General features: G+C 39.7%; 1 protein-coding gene across 8 annotated transcripts in view; it reads left to right on the top strand.

Moving 5' to 3' along the window:
- foxn3 (forkhead box N3) overlaps positions 1-25,696 on the top strand; it is a 170,560-nt gene that overhangs the window by 20,607 nt on the left and 124,257 nt on the right. For 2 of the 8 annotated variants that reach the window (XM_042337971.1, XM_007905994.2), the window contains exons 2-3: positions 19,591-19,704; positions 20,710-20,837. The exons of 5 other annotated variants lie outside the window; for them this stretch is intronic. The gene's annotated coding sequence lies outside the window, so the exon portion shown is untranslated. The remainder of the gene's footprint in view (positions 1-19,590; positions 19,705-20,709; positions 20,838-25,696) is intronic. One more of the 8 variants, XM_007905995.2, reaches the window with a different exon arrangement.

Below are 25,696 nucleotides of genomic sequence, written 5' to 3'. Positions count from 1 at the left end.
TTCAAATTGGCATCATAACTATAATAATGCTTGCATTTTATATAGCGCTTTATCATATCTTGAGACATCTCAAAGTGCTTCAGAGAATATACTGTAAAGTGAATTGATTGTATATTTTGTGGGCGAAACGCGACAGCCAAGTGCGCACAATCAGATTGTCTGACCAGAACAATGCAATTCACATACGATGTGCACTTTTATCAATCTGTATAAACTTAATTTAGTTTAAACAGATAATGTGATGCTGTGCCTTAACAAAATATATCATGTGGATAGTAAATGTTAGATGTATGCAATGGAAGAGAATTTCCTGCCACCTTATGTAAAATCTTTGATGTGCTCTAAATCAAGTAAGATTGTTGCAGGTTTACTTTTTTCCACTTTTGTATTAAAACATTTTTTTCTGTCTACCTCTATATTTAGAATTGTAATGAAGAGAGGCTCACAACAAACTTTCAGCCAAGTTTTTTCAGCAAGGAGTTTGATGGTTCCAAAAATTTGTTTCCAGGCAAAGTGCTCTTCTCTGTCTCTTGCTCTCTCTTTTGCTCTCTGTGTCTCTCTCACACTTTTTCTGTTTCTCAGTGATGTGTAGCATTTCCCATTAAATTTCTTAGCTCCAAAATACCATAATATGAGGTGATTTATAGAAGAAGTTCACTCAATGTGGAAGTTTGACTTTGTTTATATGATGTCAGTTAGGTAAAATGCAAACTGCTGCGCATCCATTTTCTCATTTGTATTGCATAATGTCTGCTAAAACTTTTCATGAGGCTCCCATTAGGGGTTGGAGAGAAGAGAGCAGGACAGCTGTTTTGTTTTGGCAGATTGAGAGTCAAAACTGAGAGTTTGATTTGGGGGGAGGGGAGAGGAAGTGTATAGCTTATGCAGTTTGCTCTTTCTGTCAGCTGTTTCCCTTTAAAAACAGCAAATCCTGCAGATTTAAAAAAACCTTTCCTATGGCCCAATAAATGCAATGTGTTACTGAATCACTTTGTCAGAGCCAAACAGAGAGAGATGAGCACACTGCTTTAATTCTGCCTCCAGTAACCGGATTGTTTCAAGTAGAAAATGGACTTGCGGGCTCCTCCCCCTCCTGTTTCCTAGGTTAGCAGAAGCTGTGCTCTCTAGCAGATTGGTAAAGTTCTTGGCTGTTTTTGCATTGGTTGCTAGCTTGTGTTTTCATGCTCTGCCTCCCATTTTGGGCAGAAGGAAACTTCATAAGCAAATGCAGGTCCTTGCGACTGATTATTTTGAAACCTGTCGAAGAGAAGAGGAGTTGGCTGAGGTTGCAGCCAATGATCCTCTTGCTAGCGCTAAGAGAGTTTCATAATCCATTACCTGTTGTCTGTGATTTTGGGCTGATTAATAATAATCCTTGCATTTGATATAGTACCTTATCATGCTGTTGAGACATTTCAAAGCACTTCACAGAATGCAGTGTAAAGTGAATTGACTGTATACTTTGTGGCTGAAAGAAGTGGTATTATTGGAGATGGATTACCCAACTGGGCTTTGGGTAACACTTGGTTTAGTTTTGAAGAGAGGATGATTGGATTTAAACTGAACTCAGAAATGCCCAGTGCGTTAGATTTCAACAGTGATCTGCGAGAAGGAGCGGGAATGGCTGGTGTTCATGGCTATCTCTGTGGTGCTGAACATCTCTCAACTGTTTTGAAGAAGCACAGTGAAGCAGTTGAATGTATGGTGATGCAGTTTGTGGTGAAATGTGTTGTTTGCATGTGATGTCATTGCAATATGATGAATAGCTGTCCCAGCTCTTCTTGATCCCTGGTGACAGACTGAAATGTAAGGGCTTAACCACCTGCAGAAAATTGAATTGAAGACACATTAGTTACACAGTTCCCTTTAACTTAAGCTCCAGGAAGAAGAAGTTCTACCTGGGTTCAGACTAACTATTTTCTTAGCACTTCGGAGCATGCCGAATCTAGCAGATTCTTAAATTCAGCCTTCGTGTTTGAGATTTTAAAATAACCGACAGAAAACCAGCTTCAAAATTCAGGTTGAATTTAAGAATTCGCCAAATTCTGCACCCTGTGAAACATTAAGAAAATAGTGCACTTCCAGAACTTGGTGAAATTTTTCCACATGATTGCAGATCTCTTTGAGTTTACCAAAATGATGCTAGATAACACTCGAGCTGTACCGCTTAATTTTTTAAAAAAGGACCATAATATTCTTAATAAAACTAGTTTTTTTTTATTGCTGAAGTTTAAGCCAATGCCCTCTCGTGGATGAGGCAGTTGTCTCCAGAGGTTAGTATGGCAGCAAAAGATTGGTTCAGGTTCGCTCAGTTTGCAGGAACAGGAAGTTGAGTGTCTAATAACGGAGCGGAGGCATAGTTACCATGGAAACAAAGATAAAGCATCACCTCTCCTTTTTTAAAAAAAAGGTGTCTCCATTTCAGCTCAGATGTATGAGCATTAACTTCTGCTTGTTTTCCCATGTCATTTGCTGAAAAACAAGTATGTGCCTGTCAAATCAAGGTCGTTTTATAGAATTGCTGACGTGGTGTCACTACTTTAGACAGAAGACTTTTTCTACGGCTTAAGGAAATTTAGTCAATATATTAATCAACTTTAGATGTTTCTTCTTTACTATATGCCTACACGCTTAACACTGAAGAACTCAATGCATTCATTCTCCATGTTCCGAAACATCTGTAAACTCCTGCGTAAATTCTCCTGCTTATACCCACGGCTCTAACTCAGATTTGCTGCGTTTCACTTGCCCCTCCAACCTTCAGCTTTCAGCCAGACGCTATTCCTCCAATCTCTTGAAATCTCCCCAAATCCCTTTGCCTGGTATGCACTCTCTCTCTGTCTCTCTCTCTCACATTAACCGTGCTTTTGGTCAACATCATTATTACCCCTACCCACCTTGATCGATCATCCACTGCATCTCTGCAAAGCCCTTTGGGACATTGTCCTGTGTTGAAGACGCCATTTAAGTACACGTTGTTATACTGATGGCTTTACATAAATATTGCAAAGATGGATTGGACTTAAACCTGAAAACTGCTGTGAGGCATCTGTACGGACAGATCTATACAATCCATGTGATGAGTAATGGGCTGTCCTGTGTGTGAATGCACGATAGCATTTGCTGTGATCTTCCTAAAGCGAAGCCAAGGTAAATGTTTATCCTACTCTGTGAAAATCTTTAGTTTTTTTTGCCTTTTTGCCACAAAAAAATTCGTCATAAGTTGAATGTTAGCTAATGCTTTGCTTTCCTTGTCACCCGTGTGTTTGTGTCTCTCTTTCTCACAAATGCACACAGATTTGTTACTGCACACAAACTGTATTCATCTCATATTTTAACACAAACCGCCTTCTAGCACTTAAGATTACAGTTATGTAAAGCACAGTTGAATGAATCGAGTCAACTGGTAAAAGGGTTAATGTTCAAAATTGCTTCACACAGAAGTTTTGGAAGGGATTTGTCTTTTGTCTTACCCTAAAAATCATAATTGTACAAAAAGTCAAAGTCTTGCAGCAACATTTTGCATAAGCGGAGGATTTCCTGTTGGTGAGAGCTGGTCTTATCTGAGGGAAGGTCCGTTAACAGGAAATGTATCAGTCGTTTGTTTTCTTGAACCGGAGGAAGTGAAAAGAATTCAATGTTTTGCTGACTGTGTGCAGTTCCCTACTGTTTCTGTACATATGTGTTTATGTTTTAAGAAGAAAATGCCTTCTGCAAATTCAGGGGCAACAACCATAGGTTCTTCTGATCCTTACAAATGAATGTCAGGTTTTGTTGGAAACCAGACTTTGGAAAAAGTTATGCTGTTTCCTTGCTTACTGCTGAAAGGTACTGAACTCTTACACATTTCATTCTCTTTCAACTGAAAGTATGCTGAAATGTATTATGTCCGAGGTCTCAGCTTTGTGGTAGTATTTAAAGCCAGATCGAAGTGTAAATGTAATAGTAATCTTGAAAAAGATTTCATTGTAGTGGCTTGTGAATGTAGCTATTTATCAGTGGGGAGACATTTTCTCCAATGCCTTCCACTCCCAATTGCCTTTTCTCAGTAATCTATTATATGTTGCATTGGCTATGCTATACAAGAAGTATTTTGTGGGTTTTGGTAACTGTTCTGTATGTCTTGCTGATTCCTGACTGTTGAGCACGGACTTTCTTTAAATACAAAGTGCGCATTTTGGCATTGTTTGTGCTTATACAGCCATAGTAATTTACAGCCCAGAAGAAGGTCATTCAACGCATTGTGTCATGTTTAGAATAGGCCAACTAATAAAACCATAATTGATTTAACCTAGATTGTCGTTAGATGGAATCCAAGTTTCTCTTTCTTTTCTAAGCAAGTTAGTCTGAAAATTAGCTTGAATTACAAGCTATAGGGTAAAAAGGCAATATCCTTTTCTTGTGATATTGTAACTAGTTGGCTCAATTTATGAAATTGATTCTGTCAACAAATTGTGTTTGACAGTAAATAGTTCACTAAAGTGAAAGGAAAATTGATTAGAAGGAAGCAGTTAGGAGGTTTCATATGGGCGGTGGGGAGGGGGCCACTGTGCTGTTTATGATCTGTATGATATAGGCCTTTAGAAAAAGGCTCCACAGTAAAGTGTTGTAATTTCAGGGTATTCAACCACTCATCCAAATAAATTAAAAATAAAATACACACTGAAAGAAAACAGACACACTGAGGCCAATTGCATCAATCTAACCATGCCCCATCTGAGATCCACAGATTGGACATCGAAATTGGGAGCTTGCTGGTCTGTATTAGGTGTCAGTTGGTAGCTCTCACACCTCTGAGAACACTGGGCTTTACCAGCTGAAAGAAGTGTAAGTTTATGTCCTGCGTCAAGACTTTGATCTCATAAACTAGATTTCACATTCAGGATTCAGGAGGTCCGGGGGACAAGGAGGGGCCAGAGTCAGTTGAGCGGAGGTAGTAGGTAGTAGTGTGTGGGGGGGGAATCAGGTGGAATAGATAGGGGGTGCCAGGGCATGAAGGTATTTAAATATCAGATTGAGGATCTTGAAATCGATCCACTCTGTGACAGGGAGTAAACAGAGTTTCACAAGGACTGGGGTAATGGAGGTACGGAGTTTAGAATGAAGGCGGGGGGAGTTCTGAATTAGTTGAATTTTGTGATTAGTGTGGCAGGGGAGAGAGACCAGCGAGGAGGGCACTTGCACAATGCCAGTCCATTGTTTTAACAAAGTCATCCCTGGTTTGTGCCCCAATCACTATTTGTCTTCTGCACATTCTCTGGGCTATCTCTTTTGGTGTGTTTTTTGGTTTCCCAATGTAACATTTTAATAGAATGAGAGACTGTTACAGCATAGAAATAGATCATTTGACCCATTAAGTTAATGCTTGTTTTTCTTCACATGAGCCTCCAATAGTCCAATCCTATTCTTCATGTTTGCTCCCCGTCCAAATCCTTTATTGTTCCTTTTTTTTACCCGGCATCTATCTGATTCAATTTTAACAATTGATGGACTCTGCTTCAACAGCAGCTTATGCGAAAGAATTACACGTTGCAACCATCCTCTGTATAAAGGAATGCATTTTTAGCCACTCCCCTTAATTTGTTTTGTGATTTTTTTATTCCGCTTCTATCACAGCTTCTATCATTGTGATCATACAGTTTCAAATTTTCTTATAACAAACCTTAGATTTAACATAGCACCTTATCACATTGTCAAAATGTCTACTGTTAAGGGCAGTGACTGTATTTTGTAGCTTTAATTGGCCTATTTTGAGTAGGTGAGAGCACACACATGCATTGTAGGAAAATGGCAAAAGGTATTGTGTATGTTCCGTAAACCAATTGCCTTCTCTTTGATGCATCATTTACTTGGTCCTCTGCCTTTAGACTCTGCCTTTTAATCTCACCACTTCCATCTGTCTTTACATGAAGCCCAAACTGAAACTAGGGAGCTGAGCGGCTCAGGCTAATTGGGGGAGCAGGATCTGGGGAAACGAGCATCAAAGAGAAGATTTTTGCTTCTTTGAACATTGCCTAAGCCATTTCTCTGAAATACTCACCTGAGTTCTCTTTTGTGTCAGTGTTGCCGAACGAAACTGACCTGGTACATACATCCCAACGGCCAGAGGCTTATTTTGAGTGGATGGTTCACACATTTATATTACGACACCACTTTTTTCCAAAATCAGATTAAGAATATTAATCTACTGCATAGCAATATACTGTATTATGCACAACTATTTAAACCAGCACTGAAAATTGACTGTAAACTCGATTTTAGCAGAAAAGTTACATCTGTATATTTGATCCGGTCGCCCCAAGCTTTGGCCCATCACTGGTTTGCAGGAAGCAATAGATTTGTGTTAGTTGAGTATAAATTGAGATTAAATCTTCCATTATTGTTTGGTGATTGAGGTACTTGTGCAGGGCAGTGGTAACTTAATAGTACTGAGGGCATGGAAATCTAAATGCTGGCACATTGTGTTCAGTTTGTTTTTTGTCAATCTGCAATGTTTTTGATCTTGTATTATAAAGGGAGCGCCAGGTGAAATGCCTTCTTAGTATTTACAATAGCTACAATGTATAGAATGATACAGGATTAATGACCTCCCAGGCTTATAATGTTCTTCACATTAGTTGAATGTTTGTGTCCTTGTTAAACCTGACCTCAACATGCAGTGTTCTGCAGCAGTTCCTGCCCTGAGTTTTCACACATCCAAGACATTTAACATCCTTCTAGCTGATTCCTTCACATCTCGAGGTAAAAGGGTTATTATAGGCAGTTTGCAGTTCCTGTGGTTAGTGTTGTATTTCTCTTCTCATCTGGCCTCCCTGCGGCCCCCATTGGCATTCCATTTCACAGCGAGGCCACTCTTGCCATGGAAACATGTGCGGAGTAGTCCCAAGTGTAAAGTCTGCCGATTACATTAATATTACTGCTTTAAAGGTTTGTGGACATGTATTGATGCTGTATCTGTAGTAGATATTGCAACTGCTGCTTTCCACTTTGTGGCATTTAAGAAATCAAAAGTAAGTTTTCATATACCACAAAGGGGGAATATCAGTTTTTTTCCTTTCAGAAATGTACAGCAATCTATTGCATTTTAGTTGTGCTTTGTAATGCACTGGTAGAACTTCAGGAGTTATGGACACTTCAGGGGTTTAAACCCCTAAAGTATCTAACTTTGTAAGACTCTTTGGAACACTGTACTTGGATACCACTTGTGTTGGCAATGAATTTGATAATCGCTCCCACTATTGCCTATTGCTCTCTACCCCCCAACCACCACCACTTACTCATTAACTGAGAAATTGTATTTAGAACTAATGTATCACATCTGTGTCTCTGTTTTGCGGGTTCCATGTCAGCCTGGCTTAATGGGTCTCACCTCTGAGTCAGAAGATTGTGGATTCAAACCTCACGTCAGGACTCTGAGCTCATGGACTAGGCTGCTACACCAGTACAATGCTGGGGGAGCATCCTTTGAATATGATTGTAAACTGAATAAGGTCTTGTATACATATTCAGGTGAACATTGAGACATTAAAGACCCCAAGGTACTATTTGAAAATAGAAGGGTCTTTCTTCTGGTATCCTAATAATCTCCCAGTTTAAAAAGATTGGTCATTCACTTTATGGCTGCGTATAGGACATTGCTGGACATTGCAAATTGGTGGCTGCTTTTAACTACAATTATACACTCGATGCTTTCCACATAACTCTGTAAATTGCTGAGATGTTTCAAAATGATAAGGCACTATATCAAATGCAATGATTATTATATGTTACCAGGTTCAAGAGAAGCACAATTTATTTTTCTGTGCATTTATATAGCCAGCACCTTTCATGTAAAAATAAACATTAGAATTAGAAATGAAGGGAATTTTATAGCTATCCCATAAACAATAATAACGTGAGTAGCAAGTAATTCGTAAATTTGGATTAGGAGGATAAACCAGGTGGAAGACTTCATGTTTCTTTGAAATAGGAAAATAAGGACAAACCCTTTAAATAATATAATCCTTGATATAAGGCCTTACGTCCTTGAGATGTCTCAAAGCGCTTCACAGAATATAAGTGAATTGACTGTATACTTTGTGGGCAAAACGCAGCGGTACCTGAATCAGAAGGCGGATGGCACCTAGAGTTGATAAGAATCAAAGAATGGGGTGATTATTTGGAAATAACTAATGAGGTTGTATATAATGGAGGTTGCTATTGTAGACAAATACGCCATCTAATCTGTGTCAGTAAAGTTCCACAAACGAGTGAAATTAATATTGAAAATGTTTGTGAAACTGATATCTTAAAAACTCATAAACAAATTGAAAGCTGGCGCAGTATATATATATATATGTATATCTTTAAACTTTTGGAAAGTTGTTTGTGTTCACATTGGCATTGGCACTGTGAAAGGCCAGTTGCGTCTTGCATGGATTGGATCAAAGATCCAATTGATTTCTTTTGAATTGGCTGACATAACTTGATTTCGGACACACCAAAGAAATGAATGCAGTGAAACTTGTGGGGAAAGACTTGTTGCCTTGATTCCATCTCTGTAAAGCACTTTGCGACATTTTTCTATGTGAAGAGGTACTGTATAGAAGTACAAGTTGATGTTGAGGAGACTCGAAATCAGTCTAAACTGTTTAGATTAAAAACTATATTTAAAGTCTGCTCACTAAAAATGCCTTGGCTAGTGTGCAACATATATTGTATTTTATACAGTAAAATACTGTATTATACCATAAAATGCAAAGGCATATACTGTATAGTATACAGTATATGCCTTTGATTTTTTTCTTCAAATGCTATTTGTCCTGTTGTATTTTAGCCTTTCTGCTTCCCTTTTTGCAATGTATTGTAATAGTTGTTTTTTTTATTTGCAGAGAAATTATGGTATTTGGCTAAACTTCAAGGTTGCTTGTAACTTGTAAGCAGATTATTTGTTTTCTTTCCTTGTGTAACAAGAGTTAGAAAAATATAGGCAGGGAAGGTTCAGCAAATCACTGATCATTAAAAATATTTACTTATCAGAAGGCTATTCTAAAACTTTGTTTATTTCACTGCTGCACCTTAGAATTGTTGCATAAACGATAAGCATTGTATTTCAGCATTACACTAGCTTGCTGCAAATGTTTAGTTGTATACATTGGCACTGCCTCGGGAAATGAGCAGAAGAAATCTAGAGGCAACAGTTTTGGTTATTTTTCTAGTAGTGTGATGCTGAAACATTGTGGCACTGATTTGTACCCAGCACTGCTTATGTTGTGAAACATATGCACTGTTTCTCTACTCTTCCCCCCCATTCTTGCGGCCTTCTGGACCACGTATGCAGTACTTCCCAGAGCATCGCAATTTAGCCGTTATAACTCTTGCATCCCTTTCTCTCTTTCAGTGTTTCTCTGTTTTTGTGTGGTAGTCCTATAAAACTATAAAGCAACATTTTCATTAGTAGAGAATTGGTGCTAGGGAAACTGTTAGCACTAAAAAGTGACAAATCCCCTGGTCCGGATGGCTTGCATCCCAGGGTTTTAAAAGAGGTAGCTTATGAGATAGTGGAGGCCTTGTGTCTGATCTTCCAAAATTCCTTGGATTCTGGAACAGTCCCCATGGATTGGAAGATCGCAACTGTCACACCACTATTTAAAAAAGGTGGAAAGGAAAAGATGGGGAACCATAGGCCAGTTAGGCTCACATCAGTGATAGGAAAAATTTTAGAATCATTGATTAAGGATGTGGTGGTGCGGTATTTAGGGGAGCACAATATAATTAGGCCAAGTCAACATGGCTTTACAAAAGGGAAGTCATGTTTGACAAATCTCATAGAGTTTTTTGAGGATATTTCCAGTAAACTGGATAAGGGTAAATCAGTGGATGTAGTCTATTTGGACTTCCAGAAGGCATTCGATAAGGTGCCGCATATAAGGTTAGTCCAAAAGATAAGGGCCCATGGAATTGAGGGGAGCATATTAACGTGGATTGGGGAATGGTTAACGGGTAGGAAACAAAGAGTAGGGATAAACGGGTCCTTTTCAGATTGGTAGGATGTGACCAGTGGAGTGCCACAAGGATCAGTCCTTGGGCCTCAGCTATTTACCATCTACATCAACGACTTAGATGAGGACATCGAAGCTAATATATCTAAATTCGCAGATGACACTAAACTAGGAAGAAGTATCAACACAGAGGACGACATTAAAAAAAGACACAGATAGGTTAGGTGATTGTAATGTAGGGAAGTGTGAGGTCATCCACTTAGGTAGCAAAAACAGTAGAGCGGGTTATTTTTTAGAAGGGGAGAGATTGGAATGTGTTGGCGTCCAGAGGGACTTGGGTGTCCTTGTACACCAATCGCAGAAAGTTAGTCTGCAGGTGCAGCAGCAATTAGGAAGGCGAACGGTATGTTAGCATTCATCATGCAAGGATTAGCGAATAAGAGTAGGGAAGTCTTGCTGAAACTGTATTAGGGCCCTGGTGAGACCACACCTGGAATACTGTGTGCAGTTTTGGTCTCCTTATTTAAGGAAGGATGTACTTGCCTTGGAGGGAGTGCAGTGTAGATTTACTCGGTTAGTACCAGGGATGAAGGGGATGAGTTATGAGGATAGGCTGACCAATTTGGGCCTATATTCTCCAGAATATAGAAAAATTAGAGGGGATCTTATAGAAACCTATAAGATCATCAAAAGGCATGATAGAGTAGATAGTGGGAGATTGTTTCCCCTGGTTGGAGAAACTAAAACCAGGGGTCGCAACCTTAAAATCAGAGGTCATCCCTTTCGCACTGAGTTGAGGAAGAACTTCTTCACTCAAAGAGTGGTGAATGTATGGAACTCACTACCCCAAAGGGCTGTTGACGCTCAGTCCTTGAACATATTCAAGACTGAGATAGATAGATTTCTTATTGCAAAAGGGATTAAGGGATATGGGGGTAAGGCAGTGTCAGGTTATTAGCTGGAGTTAGATTAGAAGATCAGCCATGATTGAATGACGGGGCAGGCTCGAAGGGCCTAATGGTCTACTCCTGCTCCTACATGTTATGCTATGTTAATTTGTTGAAACATATTCTGTTCACATTTCACCTGCTACAGATGTTGGACCACAGACTTCCCATTCATCTGATACCAGTGGGATTAGAATTCTTGGATTTTGTTTTACAAATATTGTGTTGGAAAGGGAACTGGATTATAACAACAACAACTTTCAATTATATAAACACCCCTTACACAGGATAGCATCCCAGAGCGCTTTATACCCCATGAGTATTTATTCCCTATGCCCACACACTGACATCCTAAGCATTGTCTGGTTGGATACTTCTAAATATATTTTGGTTTGCCAAGCAATTTCTGTGTATGGGTCTGAATTATGCCTGGATCAGGTTTTCTGTAAACTAGCGATTTGCAAATCTTTGTTCCACAGCCCACTTTATCATTCTGCAATTCAATCAAAACAAAAACTAGAAAATCCTTCACAAGAAAATATTGCACAGAAATTATTAGACTTCTAAACTTTACATTTATTTCTGTCTTCAATTGGCAGTAATAGGTTGAAGATTAAAAAGCGGATAATTGAGGGGCAGTTTAGTTGTGATCAGTGTTTTGGATTAAAATGTTCTGCTTGGATAAGTAGCAACACATTATGTGTGTTTTTGTAGATAATGCTTTGCTTGGAACTGGGAATGTGGAAGGACTTCAGTTTTATAATGGGTAGAATTGCCTAGAGGAAGGTTTCCTTTTTTCCTATAGCAAGACTTCAGAAGGGATACGGAGAAAGAGCTGGAAATTGGGATTAATATAAAGTGCGATTTAAAGATTTAGCAGTGGCGCAGACACAATGGGCCGAATTATCTCCTACTGTCCTGAAACTTTCCATATAATTTTTTGTACTTTTGGTAAAGGACAGACCAATGTCTTGCATATATTTATATTCCTGAAAATAAGACATTGGTTTAACTAGTCAATGCCACACAAGTCACCATACTGTCAATATCACGGCCACTTCCCTTGCAAAATGGTAACAAGGCTCTCCGCTTGAATTGTCATTCTGCTTAACACGCAAGTAGTCACATTCGAGAAATTGTTGTAAGTATTAACAATGTAAAATGATTGGATAACTCGTCCTATAAGATGGCCTATCCTGTCGTGGAGGCCTCCTGTCCTACCCTGTGACTGGTGAGAGCGCTCGGCCGAGATTGTGTGCAAATGCTCAGATGCATTGCAGACACCTCGTCATGGCCTCCCACCTCACAGACCCTTCAAAGACCAGAGGTCTCTGCGACAGGGTAGGGCGGGCGGCAATGTGCAGCCCTCCAATAGGCCAGAGGCTGAGCCCTTTCCCTTGCAATGACGAGTTCTCAGGAGTTTACTGCATTTATCTTTTCAATATTCACCAGCTTATTTCATTTGCTTGTTTTCTGTATTTTTTGTTGTATTTTCGTTACTTGTAATGAAATATTTTTGTACTTTTCTCTAATCATTCCCACTCCCCTGCTCTTTCCCCATATCCTTGCAAATATTGTTTTGCAGGGAGACCTAGTGTACAGAAATGATGCCCAATTGACAGTCCTTTTAACTTTGTTTTTGGCATTCTTGTCAGTTTAGATGGAGGCGATGATCTTTCATTACCCAGGAGTTTGTGAATCAAATGCAATCTCCATTGATAGGCACTTATCCTGGAGTGGGCTTGTATTATGTGCATTCCAGGACTCATTTCAAAGTGAGTTCATGGATAGTGACAAGACATTGCATCAGTATATGGTTATTGATGTGTTTTCATAGGAACAGGCTTGCTGCTTTCCTTCTCACAATATCTTTTAATTCCCCAGTTTTTCTAAAAATGCGACCTCCTAACCCCTACCAACAAGTGCTCTGAGATGCTGCCATGCGTGGAGGGCGCTATATAAGTGCAAGTTGTTGAAATTGTTGTTACCCTCTCCCTCCGCTCAGTGGGCTCTGGCCTGCTTCACGTTTCCCCCCCCACTCGCCCACCCTGTCATTGGTGGGCGGGCTGTCAGCCTCTGGAACTCCATCCCGCAGTCCTCCTTTGCCTCCTTCAACATCCTTCAACAAGACGTGCCAAGGCGCTAGACAGTCATGGATTTGGGCCCGAAAAGTGGTTGGAGTAAGGGAGGGTGGAGGGTAGGAGGGTGGCCGAAGGCACGATTGAAGAGGAGGTTCTTTAGACATGCCTTGAAGGAGGCAAGGGAGGAACAAATAATAATAATAAATAATAATAATAGAATGGTGAGGAGACCTGCTGAATTTGTTGTTAACCTTAAACCTTTTTTGAGAATCCTTTTTTCCAGCTAATTGTTTCTCAGCAAAATAGTATTATTGGATGGTTTGGAAATCTATATTTGTGAAAGATGTTCATCAAGCATCTAAAATGCTTACAGATATAATAGCAATTGTGGTGGTTTAGAAGTGAGAGGGGAAAAAAAACTCAATTTTTTATTGTCAGATTTAAAACAAACAACATAAACAGCATAATTGTTTGAAAACAATTAATAACTTTTTGAAGATGGATGTCGTACAGTATGGAGCTTAAATAGTTTAAAGAGTATAAGAGCATGCTAACTAATTCATGTTCTTTCCATTGCAATGCAAATGAATATTACTATTTCTCTAATATTGTTAACAACTCAATGCTGAACAATTAGTAATTTCCACGCTCTCCGTCAACCTTCATGTTCTTGCTTGTCTGCTCTGGAAGTTAGTATATAAAACCTCTTACAAGACTTAGTACATATCAGAGGGAGCTTTGCTTAACAGTATTAATAAACATTGTAATCCTAGTGCAAAATATCTTCAAAGCTGTATTTGTTTGCTCCTGGCATCTACAAGTTTTGCATTTTAGACCCTGCCAATCACTTGGCAAACTCATGCTTTATAAATGCCAGGAGTGACAAATCACCTTTTATACTGTCTGTGCCAAGGTTAAATATGTATTAAGAATAACTCTATTAGTGGTGAGTAGCACGTTTTCTGTTACTGTATACCTAACTCCAACAATTGACTGGGACCAGAATACAGACAATTGTGAATGCCTGAAGGGAAAAGTGCTTTCCAAGATAAACTGTACTTTGAGGTTCTGGCAGAGCCTTGGACTTGGAATATTCAGAAAGAATTCCAGCAGGAATGTTTGTGTGTCCTGAAATGCAGTGCAAGCGAGGAGTAGGCTCATCACTTTCACATCCTAACATGAAAGGCGCTATACGAATGTAATCTTGTTGTTGTTGTATTTCATGCACTATTAAAGCTGCTGAGATGCAGGGCCATCCAGAGACCAAGGTATTTCCTCACATCAGAGAAGAATCATCAACATCTAAAAGTAGTCTCTGTTTGTCCTCTTTGTAGTAACATTTGGCATAAATATTTAAATTCAGACTGCATCCAGCAGTGTATTTTAGAAGACTTTTTATATAGTACCGATTTGGTTGGTCAACTTGTACGACTTGGATCTACTTGAATATACAATAATTCTGGCATTTGATACAGCGTTACACTGTTGAAGCTTTACAAACAATTGGTGCACAGTGACTGTGAATTTGTGGGCATACGCATCAGCCAATTTGTGCACAGCAAGATCCGACAGCTACGACTACTTTAAAATCAACAGGGGATCTTAAGTTCACCTGAAGAACAGGCAGAGAGGATTTCAGTTAATAATATAGTAATGATCCTTGCATTTGATATAGCGCAGTTTAGACATCTTCTAGATGTCTCAAAGCGCTTCACAGAATAGACTGTAAAGTGAATTGAATGTATATTTGTGGATGAAATGCGACAGCCAATTGTGCACAGCAGCGTCCCACAAACAGTCGTGGATTGAAATGACCAATTTATTATTGTTCTTTTTGAGGGATTATTATCAGGCGTGTGGAGTAAGGAAACTTGCCCAAGGTTTCACCCTGACCTGCCGGGAATCAAACCCAAGTCTCTCGCTTGCAAAGCGAGTGCTCTAACCACTGAGCTACAGGACTCCAGTTGAGCATCTCATTTGAAGTTTGACACCTCCAATAATGTAGCATTCCACCAGTACTGCACTGGAGAGTCAGGTTAGACAGTAAACTGAAATCTCCATGTGAAACTTGAACCCACAATCTTCCGACCCAGAGGTGAGATTGATACCAATTGAGTCAAACTATATAAACTAATTGGAATGCCAGCTGTCCAGTGGATATATAACATTAAGGGTAAGCTATATTTTGAAAGAACAGCTGACCTTGCAATTGGATGCATGTATTGTACAAGAGAATTTTTGTAAATGATGATCATCAAACAGAATAGACTGACTGTTAGCACTTTAGCTGAACTTAAGTACTGACTTCATTTTGTTAACAAATTGCGTTTTTTTTTAGAGATATTATTTTTATGCTGGTTCCTTTCTTGCCCTGAACATGTTTTCTGTAAACTTTGCTCCTCTTGTCTGATGATGGACCAAGTGAGCAAACAGTTGGGCAATTTCCTGCACAGCTCAACTCTTTACGCTTCTGAATTTGGCAGTAAAAGGCATGAAGTGCAGAGGCAAACGGAACCAAGAATGTGCAATATTTCTGTGTTGTATTTCAATACAGCATTACCTTTTATATGCAGAAAAGTGACTTTCCTCTTCAACCGGGTGTTTGGCCATCGTCCAACCCTCCTGATCTCAAGCCCCCCCGCTTGGGTCAAATTTCTGACTGTCCAACACTTTGGGAGGTCCTCCTGACGTGAAAAGCGCTATACAAATGTAATAAATTTTTGGTTCCAATGCAACACTGGATTTACCTACTTCCTTGCAACCTTTACTGTTATGTCGTGTAACACTTTAGATGCTACTTTCTTGGTACAACATATAGCAACTGCTTTGTGTCCTGTTTCGCTGCTGGAAAGGGGCGTCCTGCCTGAAGTTTCTACAGATTTTTTTCTGTCTGCTAAAAATTCTTACTGATCCTTTTTCTGTGTCTAGAATTTGTCATTTGCAATGTAGTCTGATTGGACAGGGATCAGCTATTCCCCAGCTATTACTGTATGTCTTAAGTGGATCTCTGCTCATATTGTAGCTATGGTAACACATTTTTAAAAGGTGCTGTGTGTCAGTCATTTCCTGTATGACCCTTCTGTCCAGATTTGTGCCTTTTCAAAATGAAAGCAAGCTTTGCTCGTAGTAAACTTCACTGCGCCAGCCAAATCCAATTACCGTGTTTAAAATATCCTCATAAACCAAACTACACAGAGCTTTCACAAAAGTAGGGCACACTAGGCGTGCGCTGGTCACCCTGCTTATAAAACTGCTAGATTGTGCTCTCTGTTGCCATGGCATTGACTAAAACCTCAAACTTTAGCTGCCGATAGAAGATTGCTGAGTTGTTTGTTGTCTGGAAGGTCACTGATAGTCTGCATGCGTGAGCTGTTCTGCACGGATAATAATCCTTGGCTAAAACGTCTCAAAGCGCTTTACAGGTAATTGCTGCAAAGTGTAGAGACTTGTATTTGTAGATGAACGTATCAAGTAATTTGTATAAAGCCTGAAGTTAAATGAAAAAAAACTATTTTTGACCAGGACTGCTCTTTTCGAATAGTGTCACAGGATCTTTAACATCCACCTAAACAGGGGGAAAGGACTTCAGTTTTGCATCTCATCTGAAGAATGCCACGGCATCACTCCCTCAGCACTGCTGGAATATCAGCCTTGATTGTGATTTTAAAGTGCTAAAATAATAATGATAATAATAATAATAATAATCCTTGCATTTGATATAGCGCTTTTCACATCGGGAGGACGTCCCAAAGCGCTTCACAGAACACACTGTAAAGTGAATTGACTGTATATTTGTGGGCGAACGCGGCAGCCAATTGCGCACAGCAATGTCCCACAAACAGTCGTAGATTGAAAATGACCAATTTATTATTGTTTTTTGTTTTTGGAGGGATTATTATTAGGCTCTGTGTGGAGTAAGGAAACTTGCCCAAGGTTTCACCCTCTGCCTGGAATTGAACTCAGGTCTCTCGCTTGCAAAGCGAGTGCTCTAACCACTGAGCTACAGGACTCCACTTGCAAATGATAATCCTTGCATTTGATATAGCGCCTTATCACGTCTTTGAGATGTCTCAAAGCGCTTCACAGAATATACTGTAAAGTGACAGTATATTTTGTGGGAGAAACGCAGCAGCCAATTGCACACAGCAGTGTCCCACAAACAGCCATGGATTGAGTGACCAATTTATTATTATCATTGTTTTTTTGAAGGAATTGTTACCCCGGAAAAGTGATCCACCAATCGACTAACAACCGGCTTTCTACTTACTGTTAGATAAACAGAGGCGTGTGGAGTAAGGAAACTTGCTCAACGTTCCGCCCTGCCGGAAATCGACCTGGGTCTCTCGCGAGTGCTCTAACCACTGAACTATAGGACTCCATAAACTGGGTCTTAAACTCACAGCTTTCTGACTCAGAGGTGAGAATGCCACCAACTGAACCAGCCTGACGCCTGTGACTACTGCTCTGAGATTTAAAATGTCTTGCGAAGTGTTGACAACTAAATCCAGAAGCGTATGGACTTTTAAAAAGAAGGATTTGCTCTATGTAAAATCTTCAGTTTCCCAAAATAATTAGTTTTTTTTTAAAGTTGTGACTGCATAACCTCATGTTTGGCTGCTCTCAACCAAAAGTAGTTTAATTGTCCGTTTCCCATGCACTTAGGACTGTCTGGCTGATTGGGTACCAGGGAAGGCAAGCATCATTGTCTAAAAATATTTTTTGCAGTCCGAACGTTATCTTCCACAGATTTTTTGTCCCGTTCCTCCTCATTGCTTTCTTGTCTCATACAATATTCATACCCGAGGGGCACACAGAAACCTGTTCCAATGCCTAGGCCATCGATTCTGTCAGCGACTGCTTACAGGTGTGTGTGAGATTGGTCCAGAGCAGCACTTCTTTACAGATTTCCCCTGCCTCTCTTGTATCCTGAGAGAGTTGGGTGGAAGGTCATATTTTTGGAGAATGCAATGGTAAACCCAGTCAAAACATATGGGTAAATGAATCACTATATTACCATTAAAATGTGTTTAGTGCTGGAGAAAATGGGTAGCGTGAAATTAATGAACTTGTCTCCACAATTTATTATCCCCTTCCCCATTTTCAAAATGCTTTGTTGCTATTGAAATTTGGCTTCGTACCTTTATAATTGCCTGGAGCCACAAATGGCTTTCAACATACTGATGATCATTATTTCACTTGTCATTTGGTGGAATCTGGTGGGCATTGTGATGTTTGCTGCTTATCCCAATTAATGCTTAGCCACAGGAGTGCCTCTGAGCAGGTAACCTGTGTTACATGCAGATAAGGAGCTAATAATATTTTCTTGATACAGTGTTATTGTACTAAGTCTGGCTCCATTCATGGTGTTGGCCAGTGATGTTAATAGAAGTTTAACCCAAATCTCAATTGCAACTGTCAAATTCAGGGGAAGTGAATAACAGAATGTAAAGGAAACTTGGTCAATTTGCTGAAGTCTCCTGTGATAGTTTTAGGCATTTTAAAAAAATGTTTCTTGCACAGAAAATGTTTTAATTTCTCTTTAAATACTTTTTTTCTCTAAAAATCTAGAATGTGGCACTGGGAATTTTGCTTTTCTCCCAGTGGGCTGAATAATTGCCATGATCATCATTAGCAAGCATATCTGTACATTTTCAGTAATGACATTGATTCTTTGATTGAATTAATTACTTTGGCACCATTGATATTTTCATTGTTTCACAGTTCAGAATCTTGTAGTCATCAGGTAGTCTCTGAGACCTGGAAGATGTAGTCCAATTCACATCTCACAGGTCTGCCTGCCTTGAGATTCAGGTGGACATGAAGGACCTGCTTTGCTGTTTCTACTGCAAAGAAATATGGCAAATTTCTTCAGGTTTACCTGTTATATTCTTATTGCCCTCCTCATCCAAATTTACCCCCAAATTCAAATACTCGAACACCGGGAGAAACTCCCTTCTCTTTCTGAATAGTGCAGCGGGATCTTTAACGTCCACCAGAACTGGTAGACAGGGCTTCGGTTTAACATCTCATCCAAAGGATGACACCTCCAACTATGCAGCACACCCCAGCACTGCTTTGGAGTTTTAGCTTAGACTGTTGATTCCAAGTCCCAATTGAACATTTCTGCTGCAGATTAGCTGCTGTGATTGTTTTCATAAAATTTACTTGAATTATTTTTTGTGAAACATCAAGGTGGCCAAAAGTTTTTATATAAAAAAATTGTGAAGCAGTTGAAGACTTTTTTTTAAGTGAAAGGCGCTATATAAATGAAGGTTGTTTTTTAGGAATTGAAGGCGGGTACTTTACAAAGCTATTCAATTGAGCTTTACAGGAGGAGCGCTGCCGAGTGCATTTTCATTAGAGAAAAAGATAATGGTGGAGAACTGAACATCCCATTCTGATGTTAGTCGCTGATGACAATGTTCCACACCAGTGAAAACTAGCATTCAGTATATCTTATCGACACTGTGCACAATATTGTGAGATAATAATACTCACTGCACAATATTGTAGACTGTAAGATCCTAATGAAGCATGGAACTAGAAAGGCCATTTGGTCCATTAAGCCTGTTCTTTCTGCAGATCATTTGGAAGTCGCCCTGTCATGGATTCGACCGAATTTACTCAATCTCCCAAGGGAGCCAAACCAATAACAGACAACTTTTTCAAGATGCAATTTCCTTCCAATCCCTGAAGGTACGATCAAAACAGCAGAATATATTATACAGCTATATACTTCCAAGCTATTTATTGCCCAGTTGTATTACATAGATGATGACACTTTGATTCTAGGAAGAATTGTGTTCCACAGAGAATTTCATCCAGGCTGATCCTCTGAGTTAGAGGTGCCATCCTTCAGATGAGATGTGAAAGCATCTTACTCCACACTTCCTTACTCCACACAGAGCCTAATAATAATCCCTCCAAAACCAAAAACAATAATAAATTGGTCATTTTCAATCTACGACTGTTTGTGGGACATTGCTGTGCGCAATTGGCTGCCGCGTTCGCCCACAAATATACAGTCAATTCACTTTACAGTGTCTTCTGTGAAGCGCTTTGGGACGTCCTCCCGACGTGAAAAGTGCTATATCAAATGCAAGGATTGTTATTATTATTATTATTATTATTAAGTGTCATGTCTACCTGTTTTGGTGGATACTAAAGGTCCCATGTTTGAAAAGAGAAGAGAATTTCTCTACGAGTCCAAACCAGCAATCCTTCAGATAAAATGGTCATTTATGCACGGCCGCTTGTGGGACATTACTGTACAAATTAGCTTCTTGATTCGCCTACAAATGTCACTATTCTTTACAGCAAGTTCCTGTGAGATGCTTTGAACCTTATAGGTGCTGTATCAAATGCAAGGATTATAATTTTATTTGTTCGCATTGTTGAACTCTTCAATCCTGAGTCACAAAATTCCACCTAGCTTTTAGTTTGCAAGATTATTTTCTTAATTTCTTAATTAAAAAAATTTAAGATTGTACAAAATTCTATTTTCGCACAGAAAATATAGTCAATTCACTTTACAGTATATTCTGTGAAGCGCTTTGAGATGTCTCAAACATATGATGAGGTGTTATATCAAATGGAAGGATTATTATTAAAATACTTACATGTAGTTGCTTTGTGAACCTGATCCAAGTTAAGACTGAACTGAAGAATTTTCTACAATTTTCTGCTGTTTTAAATTTTTAGGCAAAATGACCTGACAAGCTGAAACTATGTGGGATTTGAAGCCTCTGATAACAAACCAGTGCTATCCAGATCTTTCTTCAATAATTAAAAGTGAATTGACAGCATTTTCTGCAGGTCCCTGTACAGTGGTAAGGAAATATGTCTTCTGATCTCTCACTTGAGGCTTGATCATTTTGAGACTATTCCCTCTTAAGTTTTAAGTTAAATAGTTTTCTTATGTCTACATTTTCTGTCCCTCTTGTTATTTTAAAGACCTGCATCACGTCCCTCCATGATCTTTTTTCCATTGAAAATGTGTTCCGTTCTATGAGTTTCTATTCAGAACTGTCAGATCCTGCAATCAACTGGTTTTTCTTTGGCCTTTGTATTTGTGTTCTGGGATGCGTCTCAAGTGAGATAGTATTGAGGTCACATGATCTGAGTCTTTACATTGCTGAAAGATGTGGATAATGTTATTAAGCCAATTAATCAGACTGAGCACATAGTATACAATAGGCAGACTTCAAAGCAAACTTGCAGAGGCTGATTGGTGGCAGCTTAATAACCTGACCTCTGGACCTAGTCCTAGTGGAATGACCTAGTCATTCCAGAACTATTGAGTCATGAAAATCTCACTGTAAAATCTTATCATTTAGGTTGCAAACTGGATTGTTGCTGGAGTGATACCGTGGGATTTGTTTCATTCACATTCGTGGGATAAGATTTTTGAAAGCCTTTATCCGGTGATTCACCTCCCTCAGGAGATAAAAGGCGCTTGTGAAGAATCCATGCTAATATTGCAGAAGGTCAGACAGAGAGCAGGCGTGATGGGTCAAATGGTTTTTCATTGCGTTTTTAAATGGAAATTTTCAATAATGTTTCAAATTCAGCTTTTAATGTGCGTCATTCTGTCGCTGTTCATACATGAATTATTGATGAAACAGTCCTGTGGTGGCAACTCCACACGTTAGGCCCATATTGTCTTGGTAACACAGGAAAAACGAATTGTAGGGATTTGTCAGTGAGTGCAGAGAAAATGAGTCCTGACTGGTGGCTTGTAGTAAGAAAGAGGTGGCAATATGAGGGAGAGGCCGTGTTGAACAAATTAGATGGTGGTGGGCGGGGGACGATGTGATTGGAGGGGAGCAATGAAAGGGCTGGGATAGGAGTCACTGAGATGAATGATTTCATAAATGGTGTAATAATAATCCTTGCATTTGATATGACCTTATCACGTCTTTGAGATGTCTCAAAGTGCTTCACAGAACACACTGTAAAGTGAATTGATTCCATATTTTGTGGAAGAAATGTTTTTTTTTAAAAAAAGTGGTGACTGACAGTGGAAATGAAGATTGGAAGAGCTATGAAAGGCTATGCAAACGGGGATGAGAATTGATACTTATTTTTCAAAGTTTCTAAAATATGGTTTCTGGGCAAAAGCAATACACCTAGTGATTCAACTCTGTTTGTGTAACATCCGTTACAAATAAACTGGGAGCAGAGCACCTGGTGATCATGAGTGAGCTGTTTATTTAAAAGTGAGGCCGAGAAGTACCCATTGTGAATGAAATATTGTAATTGAGTAGCACTGATTTTTACTTCTTGTAAGACAAAACCTCTCAACTTCAGAGTGTAAAAATGCTTGACATGTCCAAGAGTTGGACATTCTACACCAAGAGTACAACTTTGAACTTAATAAGAGGATTGACTTCAGGTCAGAGTCGCCGTAGATTAGTGGAAAATGGTACCTATGTCTATGCTTTGGGGTATCCTCCTATCGTAAAAGGCGCTATGTAAATTGTATTGTAATACACTTCTATGAAGAGTGTTGCAAACTGATTGTTGTTTGCTTCTAGTCACCACACCCACAGCCTAAATATCTTCTTCAAACTTTTAATATTTCAGTGCGGCCGCATTACGGCACACTTCTTCATTGCACAAATTCAATTATAATGCAGTGAGGATCCCATTCACTGCACATTCATGTAACTGAGACCTAGGTCATTAAGCTACCACCAATGACGCTTGCTGGCCATGTGCACGGAGAAACAAGCTATCACGTGTTGTTTCTAAAGCAGTTTGGGATTTTATGGATTCAATTACTGGGTTATAATGAGGCTCCACTGTATGCATTTTTTATAAGTTATGAGTGGCCGATGTTATAGTGCATGTCACTTTACAGCACTGGTGTACTGTATATTGGTATATCATATATATTGCTATATATATATGATAGGTGTATTGGGACATCCTCCTGACATGAAGGACGCTTTTCAAATGTAATTTGTCGTTAAGTTGTTGTTAAATTACGTATACTCCATACTTACTCCACACACACACGCGCCTCTTTTTACCTATAATTAGGAATCTGCTTGTTAGTCGATTGGCAGATCTTTTTCTGGAGGTAAAAACTATAATATTCCTTGCATTTGAGATTGCGCTTTTTCCATCTTTTAGACGTCTCAAGGCACTTCATAAAATATACTGTAATGTGAATTGACTGTATATTTGTGGCAAATTGCAGCAGCCAATTGCACACAGCAGTGTCCCACAAACAGTTGTGACCAAATTATTATTTCTTTTATCCGCGGAAAAGCGATCCGCCACTTGATAACAACCAAGCTTCTACTTACTGCTAGGTAAATAGAGGCATGTGGAGTAAGGAAACTTGCCCACCATTTTGCCCTGCTGGAAAAAATTACTCCTGAGCTGATAAATAAAAAATAATTGGGTCACTCAATTCGGGACTGTTTGTGGCACTCTGCTGTGTGCAATTTGTTTCGCCCACAAATATACAGTCAATTCACTTTACAGTATATTCTGTAAAGCGCTTTGAGACGTCAGAAAACGTGAAAAGCGCTATATCAAATGCAAGGATTATTATTAATTGGCTACCGCATTTCGCCCACAAACTACACATGTATTTTAAAGTAGCGTAAAGTAGTTTGAAGTATTTTGAGACGTCTCAAAGGCGTGATAAGGCGCCACATCAAATGGATTATTATTATGGTTATTCTTATTGCGATCTGCTGAAAGTGTATCAGTTTTCGGTATACATATTCATCGCATCTAGCTCGACTATGCCAACTTGTCGGCCTTCCCAACGCTTCCCTCCACAAGCTGCAGATCATCCAGAAGTCTGCAGTTCATGTCCTCTCCCGCACTAGGCTCTGTGACCCCCACCACCCCCACCCTCGCCCAGCTCCACTAGCTCCCCGTCCCCCAGAGGATAGAGTTCAAAATCCTCATCCTCGCCTTCAAGGCCCTCCACGGCCTTGCCCCTCCCTACCTCTGCAACCTGCTGACCCAATATCAACATGTCCCCTCCCTCCGCTCAGCAGACTCTATCTCGCCTGCTCCACTTCCCCCCCCAGCCTGCCTCACCACTGCAGATCGAGCCTTCAGCTTTTCTGCCCCCACCCTATGGAACTCCATCCCATATACCTTGGCCTCGCACCAAGGCCAAGGTATATGTCTCAAAACCGTCCTCTTTGACTGAACCTTTAGCCACCCTCCTATCCTCACTGCCCTCCACCTTCCCCGATCCCGACTCCTAACTCAAGACCAAATTCTTGACTGTCGACCACCTTGGGATGGCCTCAGGATGTGATAACGCTATAGAAATGTGATTTTGTGTTGTAACTCGCTGCCTTCCTGTGCATATTGCGAGTATTCACCTTGTGAAGGATGCACCACTGACACACCTGGAGAAAGTGTGAATTTAAAAAGAGTGAAATAGATGCATTTTTCAAGCATAGCTTTAAGGAAAATTGTATATCTTTCCTGAACATTTTGTATTTTGTCATAAATATTTTGTGTAATGTTTCAGCTCTGTTATGATTTTGAACAGATGTGCTTGATCTGTGGCACGTTATCAGCAATCGTGAATTCGTAGAGGTTTAATATGTAAAGATCAAGTTTAAATCCGCAGTAATGTAAAACCTGCTGCGTATAGACTTTTTAGTTCAGTGGCATCTGCTGTCATGCGGAAGCTTTCCTGTTGCTAAGCAACTCTATAGGAGGAGGATTGTTGGCTTTTCTGCTGGTGGGAAGCAGCACTTTTAACACAATTGACATTGAATGAGAACGGAGTCATCCAAGGTTTTAGAATGAACTCAGGTCCGAGTATGTACACCTCGTCTTTACTCCCTTCTCTGACTGGCTGCTATTTTGTGTATGTATATGGGGTGGGGGGGTGGTATTGTCGACAGTGGGAGTGAGGATCTGAAGGAATAGTAAACGACAGAGGTGTATGTGCGAGCCCTTACGGACGTGCTGGGAAGATTAACTGTGCTGAGGACACTTTCGAATGGCAAGTGGTTCATCAGTCAGTTATTGAACCTGTTATTTCCTTTAGCAAGCAACTGTGCAAGCATCAGTGAGTGATTGAGAAGCACTCCAGCACCTACTTCTATGTAAGTCATGAGGTTTTCTGTCCTAGTGTTCTTCACTGTATTTAAGAACAGGATAAGTGGCAGTGAGTAAATTAAGCTTGAATTAAATTACAATACAGTGATGTTTTTTCTTTTGTCAGTTTTCTCCCTTTCTTTGAAAGCATTTGACTTTGGTCCTTCCCTCCTTTCACCCCCCATCCTTTTAATGGAATATGGTTCACTGAAACAGTTGTCCACCAGTTCCTTGCGATAGTGGCTTCTTAATGAGTGAGTTTGTCAGTGATGGGTCATCACAGTAGAACTCACACATCGTCCAGACCTTCAACAAGGCCTATTGAGTAACTAATTTTGAGCAGGAGCCTGGGTAATTACACCCCCCCACCACCTAACTCAGAACTTCATATCAGTTCTTGTTTATTCTAAAATTTACTAATTTCTGACCCGCCCTCACTCTTGGCTGAGATCAGCCAGAACAGCCCAGACCAAGAGTTGAACTTGAGACCTTCCCTAATCTATATGGCTATTCAATAATATCGCAGAACTATCAGAAAGTACTATAGTTATTATTTACCACATATATAACCTGCTGCATTGTGGATTAGCAGAATGTCTAT

The sequence above is a fragment of the Callorhinchus milii genome, unplaced genomic scaffold, assembly GCF_018977255.1.
Source record: "Callorhinchus milii isolate IMCB2004 unplaced genomic scaffold, IMCB_Cmil_1.0 Scaffold9, whole genome shotgun sequence".
Lineage (NCBI taxonomy): Eukaryota > Metazoa > Chordata > Chondrichthyes > Chimaeriformes > Callorhinchidae > Callorhinchus > Callorhinchus milii.
Note: the sequence above shows the minus strand (reverse complement) of the source record. Positions and strands in the feature narration are given on the sequence as shown.